The sequence below is a fragment of the Uloborus diversus genome, chromosome 5 (assembly GCF_026930045.1).
Source record: "Uloborus diversus isolate 005 chromosome 5, Udiv.v.3.1, whole genome shotgun sequence".
NCBI lineage: Eukaryota > Metazoa > Arthropoda > Arachnida > Araneae > Uloboridae > Uloborus > Uloborus diversus.
In genome coordinates, this window is record NC_072735.1 from 16,035,421 (window position 1) to 16,046,463 (window position 11,043).

The 11,043-nt window shown below is 31.5% G+C and overlaps 1 protein-coding gene across 1 annotated transcript in view; it reads right to left on the reverse strand.

Moving 5' to 3' along the window:
* LOC129223366 (transforming growth factor-beta-induced protein ig-h3-like) overlaps positions 1-11,043 on the reverse strand; it is a gene marked incomplete in the record, with an annotated part of 615,676 nt that overhangs the window by 274,184 nt on the left and 330,449 nt on the right.

Consider the following 11,043-nt stretch of genomic DNA (forward strand, 5'->3'; position numbering starts at 1 on the left):
AGTAAAAAATAACTAATTTTAAAATATTGTCCCTTTTTTTATACATGAAGCACACTGCAATCTTTTATTATACAAAAATTTGTATCCTTTTTAATAAATTGTATGATTAAAAAATGTTGGTTAGAACTTCAAAAAAAAAAAAAAAAAAAAAAACACACACACACATCTATTTTGTTTTCCATTATTATTTGAAACCACTGAAGCTTGAATCAAATATGAAACCAAAAGGAAATAGATATTAAAAATAAAAAAAAAGCCGAGTTTTAAATTTATTTCAGTGTTATTGCAAGCACAGATTTCATTTCCATTTAACATTTTCTTTCATAACACCAATTTATTTCATCATGACTTTTAACAGTTGAGACTCAAATTTTATATCTTAACCTGTTTACAAAATGTAAAAATAATTGGCAGTGAAACTGCCATATGACAAATAAACTTGTTAATATTTACTGCAAATGTATAAGTTTTATAGTTGCTCCTAAATGCATTATAATTTATTGTTGTTATTCAAAGATATTGTAAACACGTTACATACTGAATAAAATACATATGTATGCGTGATATTTTGATATAAAATTGTGCGTTGAATGGAAATATATATTTTTTTATTGTTCAGTTCTGCATATTTAGTTTAACTTTTTGGAATTAATGCATAAAATAATGTCAGGTTGTTTTTTTTTTTTTTTTTTCGATCTTGACCAATTCGAGATATGTGCTTTAGACTGTATACAAATTATTTAATAGATATAATAGGCTTATGAATCATACCTTTATATTTACTGTAAACGTTTATTTTCGTGTAGCAGTAGTATCTAAGAGCAATAAAACAGTGTATATAATATACATTTATTACTCATATTGCATTTATTTGATTTTATGCCATACTCATACGGTCACATTTCTCAGTTTTTTCGTATATGGAAAAAACTGAATTTTCCCCTGAAATCAGTGTTTACTAAGGGTGAGAAAAGCTTGTTCAACCTAACTTGTAAGAATTGAATCAAAAATTCAAACACGAGAAATAAATTTAATTATTTTACTGGAATATTTTACTTTTTCGTTTATGAAATGCAACTCAAGTGAATACAGTTATGAATAGTTTGCTTTTTCAGGAATTTAGCATGTTTAAATGTAACCTTTTTCCTCCCCCTGGCATTTATTTACTACACACACGTTAATCTCTATAATTATGAAACATGTAGCAGAAGCTCATTCACTTACATTACTAAAGAGTATTTCAAAGTAATTAAACAGATTTAACTAATCTCATTCATACTATACTGAAATCATCATTGGCTTATGTTATACGTTTTTATCGTCGGTGGCTTCAATCCGACTTTCAAAGATAGGCTAAGACTCTCAAACAGCAGCCTCCCTGGTTTAGATCCAGGGAACTGCTTAATTTGAGTAAGAATGAAATCAAAATATCTGTTTGGTTGCTAACTGGACAATGCTCTCTTAATAGGCATGTTAATAATACGCCAATTTTATCATAAGTTTCACCTCGAGATCTGTTTGTGGTGATAGCAAATGCAGGTATTATTGGGAGCTGTGTTTTTTTTTTTTTTTTCTTGTTTGTTTTTGTTTTAAGAAGGTGATTTATCGAAACTGAAACTCCTCCCGTACTCCAAAAAATTATTTAAATATTAAAATCTCAGAAACATAATCAAAATGAAAATATTTTAAATGCTTGTAGTTGCCCAAAAAGCCTCAATAATAAAACCAAATGCAAGAATTTCATTTATTTATGCTCAAGTGAGAAATGGCAACATATAATCAGGCCTAGATTACCCAATAGGCCAACCTAGGTCCTGGCCTAGGTTGGCCTATTGGCCGCAACGTGACGTACGCCTATTCGACGCAAGTCGAAAAGGGCGTACGTCACGGAGAAAAAAAAATTAATAAACAGCTTGTTGAAAAAAAAAATGTGGCGCATTAGTATACACAAAGAAGCAAAATTCAATTAGAATAGATTGCAAGCAGCCCTTTAGGAAGAAAAAAAAAAGCAATTGGAGGATAGGGGAGGGGCGTAATGATTGAGTCGATTTCTTTTTCCGGTCAAAGCAGATAATTTTCAATGTCTTTGATTTTGAACACTAATTTTTAAAAATATAGCTTTGCCTAGGGGTGGATTGGGTCATCCAAGAGGACGTCAACCTTAACTCCTGAAAGGGGCACAGGTTCGAGGGCAAAAAAAAAGCGCATAGTTTCGAGGGGCGGCGAGTAGCTGGGGGTGCCCCTGGATTTTCAAAAGTGAAAAAACTTAAGTCACATACAGGAAAATTAGTAAAACCCATGATTTAGAAAATGTTTAGTTATAAAACCTTGGTACTGAAACTATTTTTCTCTTGAGGGCGGCTAGTTGCTGGGGGCGCCCCTGGATTTTCAAAAGTGAAAAAACTTAAGTCACATACAGGAAAATTAGTAAAACCCATGATTTAGAAAATGTTCGGTTATAAAACCTTGTTACTGGAACTATTTTTCTCTTGATGTCTTTAAATTACGTCAGTAAGTATGTGTTTCGCAATTAATAATTTATAAATTTCATACTTATTTATAACTGCCAATCATCAGGGGCACCCAAAGTTAAAATTTTTGGGAGAGGGGAAATTATCAATTTACCGAATAAAACTTCAAATTTACAGAGTGACAAAATATGAATATGTACCAACATCTAACAAAAAGAGAAATTAGACATCCTTAAAAATATATATATACACATATATATATAATGTTGTATTCAAATTTTCCGAACTGTCACACATTTTTTGTCAAATTAGAAAAGTTTGGGGATGTCACAGTGACCTCCCGTTGACCCCCTTCAGGGCACCTCTGCCTGTCATATCTCCTATTCTGTACTAAATATTCACCATAGACTGTTTTAATTCTCTATACACACATGCACTGCATGCAAGTTCCCAATAAATAATTTACTTTACACAATTTTATATATTTTTACTTATAATGATGTAAATTATCGGGGTTTGTTTCCAGCACATTATTTTTACGAATATTTTTATTCAAAATTTCACCACGAAAATCACAACAAAGTGAATAAAAATACAAGGGATTCTCTGAAATATGTTTTAAATAGAAGAAAAATCAAGATATAGAGAGAAAGAGTGATTTAGAAGTAGAGATTAGTAAGGTAGAGACACCGACAGTTCTAAATTTTTCTAAAGTAAAAAAATTGAAGGAAAACAAAAGTGCGTCAAGAAATTCAAGAGACCTGATATTTCAATTTTAAAAAAAAGGGAAAATTACATAAGATATCACTGCTAAATATCACCTCAGGCCAAAGCGTCAAAAGTTTTTTTTTCTGAGGCCAAAAGCGTTTGTTTTTCAAACAGACAAAAATTTGAAAGGGAAATTTGGAAATTCCACTATGGGAAAACTAAAACAGTTAAATGTTTTTGGAAAAGAAAAAGTGGGTCAGGATGTTTTACAACATATTTTTAAAAATAAAAAAATATTATGGACAAAGCAAATAGCGGTAGGGAGGAGTTTAAGTCTATCCCCATGTTTTTACATCATCAAAGGTAGCCGAAAATTGCATTTAATAACTTTAATTTTATAAAAACATCAGAAGAGATTCCATGACCCTGCTTCCACTATCATCTTCAAAGATTATCTAAACTTGTTTTTTATGAAACATCAATTTCAAAAAAATTTCCGAGTAAGACTCAACGAACCACATCCCTCCCAAAAGTTCAATCTTAGCTGCATCACTCAATAATGTCAATTTTTTATAAAAACATTCGAATTTAAGGTATTGAAAATGAGAATGTAAATTATAAAACTTAGGTTTGTTTGTACAGTAAAAATTTACAGCAGAGTGAAAAATTTATGTTTCCCATATAAGGTAGAACATACTTTTTACAGCAAGACAGTGTTGGTAAAAAAAAACGTTTTTTTTTTTTTTTTTTTTTTTTTTGAAAAAAAAAGTTTTTTTTTTTTTTTTTTTGTTTAAACCACATTTTATTTTGGTTTTAAACCAGGTTTATTTGGATTAAACACTAAACAATTTTATTTTAGGAAAATCATGAAGATTTTATCAATTAATTGTTAAGGAATGTTTAATGTTCATATTTGTACCTAATTTCTTTGTAGGTAATTAAATAATTAAGAGTAAAATCTTGTAATTTCATTTCTTCATCCATAGAGATTTCTATAGGAGAATATCGTTTGAAAATCTTTAACTATTATGAAAAATATAGAACGTAAATGGGGCCCTGGTATAAATAATGAAAGAAATAATTTACTCTGGTAGTTTAGACATTAATTACAAATAACCAAGAATAAATTCTGGTAAATTTTTAATTTCCTCATAGTCATCTACGATGAATGAAAAAATAAAAGTAAAATTAAAATCACACATTCATAAACATGGAAACTGGGAAGTATTTTACAGTATCTACTAATGAATCATAAGTCTGATGTACAAAACAGAACTTTAAAACTCAAAAGATCAACGTATATTTTGTTTCAAGATTTAAAAAAAAAAAGTTACAAATCATGAAATTTATTTACCTAATGTGTCAGTGACAACAATTATAGAAACAGGACAAGTAAGTTTTAAAAAAAGCAGTATGTTTTCTATTTTAGACATTTCTCGTGGCTTAATGCAATAAGGAATGCAATTTTTTATCAAAGAAAAAACCTTAGTATGAATATACTCTTTTAATATATTTTACTAATGAAGACTTATAAAAATTAGTGTGAATTGATTCTTTCATCTAAATAAATTTGAAGTAATCAAGCAAATTAGGTAGTAAATGAAGTTTTGGTTGAAATATGCTTTTTGGACAATTTTTAAATGCAAAAGACTGAAAAAATAATGACAATTGAATAAATAAAAAAAGAGCCAATTGGATTTATTCTCCATGTAATTTTTTGAAAACTTAGTTGACCTTTCTTGTATACACATGAACCTAATAGTAAAACTGCATTGATTAAAAAAAAGAGAAAAAAAGCAAAAGAAAAACTATTTTGCAAACTTGCATTACCTTAAAAAATAAAAGTTTCTAAATTTATAAACCTGTAATTTATCTTTAAAGTTTTGCTAGTTACTTAGCATCAATTAGATTTTACTCTTTGCAATAATATGTAAAATTTATGAAAACATTTGAGGGAAAACGAAGATTTTCAAAAAAAAAAAAACATTTTAGAAAAAACCACATGGTTTTAAAAAAACACTTGGTTTAAACCAACGTGGTTTAAACCAAACAACCCTATAGCAAGATAGTAAGAATTTAAAATAAATAAATACATAATTGATTATCCCTTTTCCTTGAAATGGAACTCATATTTTGGTTTTATTTATTGTTTTTCGGAAAAGATTAACTATGGTGTTAAATGTTAGACACAAGACATGACAAATGAGAGACAAATCCATTTTAAAAGTCCCTTTGAGTTTGTTTTGACAAGGTTCAACGGTTTAACTTTTTTTTCTAGGGCTAGGTTTTAATAACTCTATATGCCTTTGTTGATAAACAACCTCAAAAATGGGCAACTATCACAAGAATCAGTGGCATACTAAAAAAAGAGAGGGTTTGCTGCTAAGGCTGCAATCTCTCACATCTTTTTAAAATTGTTAAGATCATTTATTTTCCTTTTTTCTGAACATTCATGAGAAAAATATTCATTTGAGGAAACATGGAATCAGTTCACAATTAAGAAAGAGGGAAAAAAACTTAGTTTTATATTTAGGCATTATTTCTTTTCCGGTACTGTGAGCTGTACTCCAGAAACATGTTCGATGCGAGGGGAGCAGAGCCGGAGAGAGTCAAGGCGGGTCCTTGTCAGCTATGTCACCGAACCTCTCCTACCCCCCCCCCCCAAAAAAAAAAGAGGAAAAGAAAAAAAAGGGAGAAAAAAGAAAAGAGGAAAAGAAAAGAAAGAAAAAAAAATCAATACTGCTTACTAAAAAACAATTAACTCTGTTTTAAGTGCCACAATAGTAAATTTCACTTAATCCTTATGTTTTCTCTTATTCAGACCCCCCCCCCCTTTCCTTTGCGTCAATGTCGCTGGGACCCTGGTTACTGACTAGGATGACATGCCTCTCGTCGGGCCTGGAAGGGAGGGAGCATCCCGTCCCCTTATGGTTCATGAGGTGCTATTTATTTCTGTGGTGACCAAATCTGGTTGGTCTATGAAAGGGGGGTAGACGGTGACTGATTTAAGACAGAACTTTGGACTGCGCTTAATCTTGCCAATCTGAAATAACTCCCATGCCCAGTGATAATTTGCAACATAGGCGGATTTAGGACTGAGTTCCTGGGGGGGGGGCAGGATTTTTTTTTTTTTTTTGGAGCAACATTTTTAAATGCCCCCCTCCCCCATGTTTTTGTGTTTTCTGTGATGCATAAGGCCATTCTTTACTTTTTTATGTGTCGTTTTCATTACTGTGTGTAATCATGCTGTCCTTTTTAAATTGACCTTAAAAGAGAGGGGACTGGTATTAAGAGAGTAACGCAGTGCTCCCTTTTAAGTGGGATATAGAATATCTCCAGATTTAGGGGGCCTGGGGGGTTACTCCCCCGGAGGAAACTATCTAAAATGGATATAAAATTCTGCATTTTGAAATCTTATAAGGGTTAATTGGAAATAATAGGCAAATAATTTTTTTTTAAGTTTTACGCTTTAAAAGTGCTTTGTGATGCAAGTTAATACTTTAAAAGAAATGATGCACAGATTTCGAGAATAGGTATCAAGAGAGTAACATACTATACCCATTTGAACAATTCTTAATTTATACACTTCATAAGAAATAAAATTGAAGCACACTTTGCTTAGGAGTTTCAAAGACTTGTCTAATTATTTTCAAGGTTTGGTTGGTTAGATTGGGTTTTTTGGTTCAAGAGCCCTTGTAGGCTATACTGTGCCAATTCTTTTCAGGGATTTTAGAACCTATTAATAATTTGCACTTTCCAGCCTCTGAAATTGAGTAGTAGATTATACACTTGTACAGTATTGTTCAAACTTTGTAAGAAACGGCTATTTTAAGTTTAAAAGAAAAAATAAACTTTAATTTCCTATTCAAAAAAGAAAAAATCATGATTTTTTTTTGTTATAAGACTTTGGAAGATAAGTTGTTACTATATAAACTCCTCCCAAAACTGGGGAGCATTGTCCCCTTTGCCCCCTCCCCCCCCCTATAAATTCACCCATGCTCTTCTAAACTATTCAAAAACAAAAAAATGATTTTTTTTTTAATTTTTGGAAAATGTGTTGTTATTACATAAAGTCCTCCCAAAACTGGAGGGGCATTGCCCCCCTCTGACCCCCCATAAATCCGCCCATGATTTGCAACTCCTTTTATTGTCTTCTCAGAAAACAACGTAACCTCTACTGAAGAGAAAAGTGAAGTAGAATTATTATAGCGATTTGACATGACATCCCAAAGCACCAGTGAAATTTCTAAAAAAAAATTGTTTCACTGCATTTTAAAGCTGTTTCGACTTTATATTAAGCCAGGGGTTCTCAAACTTTTCCTATTTTAGATACCCTTTAGAGAATTAGAATTTTCTCAAGGCAGCCTAGACTGTTTCTATTACACACCTTGTCCCAAAAATATCGACACAAGCATGAAATACAATTCAAAGTAGGAATAAGAATACAGGGATTTTTATTTCATAAGTGTATAATAATAAATAGTAAGTGAAACACAAGATAGTGTTAATTTATTACAAAAACCTGTGTTGAATTTATTTCAAAAAGCAGAATAAGATGTCCCATAATCATAGACACTTTTTAATTCATCAAGTATATTTTAAGGTTCAGAAACATAGTTATAAATGTTAATATGAAATTGTTTTTCCATTACCTCCAACTACTTCAACAACACGCAAACTTTGTTCTACCAAAAGTATCAAATATTGTAATTACCTGTGGGGAGACTTCATAGCAGTTTATACCATGCTTTCTTTAAGATCCTGGGTCGAACAATATTGGCTCCCATTTTCATATAATGTCAGTGCTAGATGTTCCCACACATTTGCCATTAGATTTAAGTTTGGACTAAATGGCCAGTTTAGTAATTATTAGACACCCTATTTTCTGTTTTTTTAAATAAATTCAACTCATTAGGGTAACGGCACTAGTAACAGACATGCTTAAGACATTGTTCTCAGGTTAACTTGATTTTCTGAGTCTTTTAATGTATTTAGACTTTTTAAACAATTTTTCTCTGATGCGACTGCATCTCATCTAACATTTGGCTGCTTCTGGATGTTAATCCTCTGAATGAGTTGATTATATTTTTATTTGCTCAGTTTTAAAAAGTGAAAAATAATCTTTGGATGATAGTAGTTGACCAATCACTTAATTTTAATGTAATACAAAAAAAGCGTGGGGGGGGGGGGGCTGTCTATTTACATTTTTGCTTGGACAACAAATGGAAGAAATTCAAGAGAACTGATAAGGAGCCCCCCACGCTTTTTTGTATTACATTAAAATTAAGTGATTGGTCAACTACTATCATCCAAAGATTATTTTTCACTTTTTAGTTCATTTTGCTACGAAAGCATGTTTTTTTTAGTTTTTAAAACTATTATTTTATTTTTCTGTTTTTTAGTCTTATATTGGAGAATTATCAGGCGACGAAATTATTTATAAAACGAGTGCGAGTTAATATCTTAAAAGTTAAGACAATGGCACCCCGATGGGAAGCTACTGTGAGTCATCGAAGTATGTTTGCGGAAATCATATTTATATTACTTTGAAAATTTTGAGATGCATTTGAATAACAGTTTTGTTCAACAATGGTCTGTTCAGCAATGAATTTCCAATTGCAGGCTCACCTAAATTTTGGCATGAAATTAGTTAAAAACAATTATTTTTCATGTTCTAATTACCTTGGAACATTGGAACAAATTTTGTCTGATGCAGAAAAATTAAAGGTTTTTGTGGATATTTTTAAATAATTTTTGCGAATATTTTTTAATGTATTTTTTTAAATTTTTCCTTTTTTACATTGTTGGATTTATGCCAAGATATTGAACAAAATTGAAGGAAACTGACAATTAAAAGAGTTACAGTGTTCGCGCTCAATTATCCGTAACTTGGGTCCCAGGGACCCATTAATGAAATAGATTTCGGTCCTTCGGTCCTAAAAAATGAGTCCCTTAAATTTTAAACAGAAAATCTTAGTGTGTAAATGACTAATATAAAAATATTTATACTTGGGGAGGGGGGAGGCATGAAATAAAATAAATTGGTTATTTTTGCCCCCTTTTTTTTTTTTGTGATTTTATCATTGTAAAATTATTTTCAAATAATACACTTGCAAGACTTAGTTATGTGAGAAACTATTTGGTCAGTTACAATGAGATTAACTCAAAATTTATTAACAAATGGGTTTTACCATAAAACATAAAACAAGTGCCTCTGATTGATCAAGCAAAAAGCACTCCCTTAACCTTTGTTTTCCTGGAAATTTTTCTTAGTGAAAAAAGCGATCAGACCCCCCCCCCCTTCCCAATTATCATTGGCAACTACATAATAATAATAAATCGCAAGCGAATGAACCCAACGCAAAAATCGCGATCGCAAAAACGAAACACTTTCTCATATGAGTGTGAAAATTGCTCATTTGCAATCTTAAATCAGTATATTTGACTTTATTTTGACTTGTTCAAAATATCTGTTTTGGTTTTTGTTCTATTTTTAAAATCGATCGCGCCATTTTAAAAATGGCGCGATCGATTAATACCCGACCTTTGCAAGTCCAAATAAAAATAACCCATCAGAAAGAGATGAATTATTAGAAAAGAACAAGGTTAAAGTGCTTTTGTATAAAATTCAAGTATTCATAAGCAATTTAACAAGTAAAATGTAAAGTTCCGAACTCTTTGTGTTTAGCGCGATCTGGAAAATGTTCGCCATTTTTTTTTCTCCCCTCTTTTTATTGGGGATGCAAAATAATGATTTTCAAAAGTAATTCTGGTTACATGAATGCCAAATTGCAATATTTTTACTATATAATTGTCTTGTATTAATCCTGAAGATTGCATTGAAAACTTCTCTTATTTTTAGTCTTCATTTCTGTTTTTAGGAATTTCCTCAAGATAAAAGTTGAGGGAAAGCTTATTCTTAGAATATAGTACAATGGGCTATTTGTGAACTTGCTCCCTGAGCTCTGCCCAGGAGGTCACTGTAAGCTCCAGTCTTATCACTAAAATTCCATTGACTGGTTCACAATTGGGGTGTGTTTGAAAAGCTGATAAACAGATAGGGTCATTTTAGTCCCTTTCTGTTGATTCTCCTGGTCATTTTGAAGCTTAAAAGCATTTACTAAATAGATCTTTAGCATTTTCTCCCATTTTTTTTCTGGTTCTTATTTTTTGGGTTTTCTGGGTCCCTGGGACCCGATTTTTCGCGGAAGTTGCGTCCCTTTCCCGCGAATTTGCGTAAAAAACCCGCTATAGCGCGTAAACGCGAACCCTGAGTTAATTAATTAATTTGATTATACAATATTGCATTGTCATCGGGTTGCGGTCCCGTGCCAAATTTCAAAAGAATCCGATCGCAGGAAGTGGCCGAAATTTGAGGTGCAAGATTCCGTTACAAGATACAAACATACATACATACATACATACAGGTGAAGCTAATAAAAGCGTGTTAAAAAAAGGTCCGACCTCTAGTAACAGACACTGAAAAATCTGACGATACCTAGTAACGGATAGGATGAGGAAAGGAGGAGTAGAAGGACAAAATTTCCTTCTTTATTTTGAGAACTAAAGCTTTATTAAATTCAAATGAACATGAAACACCCACTGACCTCGTAGTTGCTGTTCATAATTCCTTCCTAATCCAAGGTAGCTTCCACTACTACTTTGTAAATACCAAGAGCAAATGGTACTAACATATGGTCACATAAAATCTATGTCGCAATTTTGTCATGTCTGTCACAGCAGGTTTTAACCCAATTAGTTTAAAATATTTGTTCTTGAGTCCAAATTTCAGTGTTTATTATAGCTGAGGTCAATATTTACATCACCTTATCGCAAGTTTTTAATAATTAACATTTACTACTTG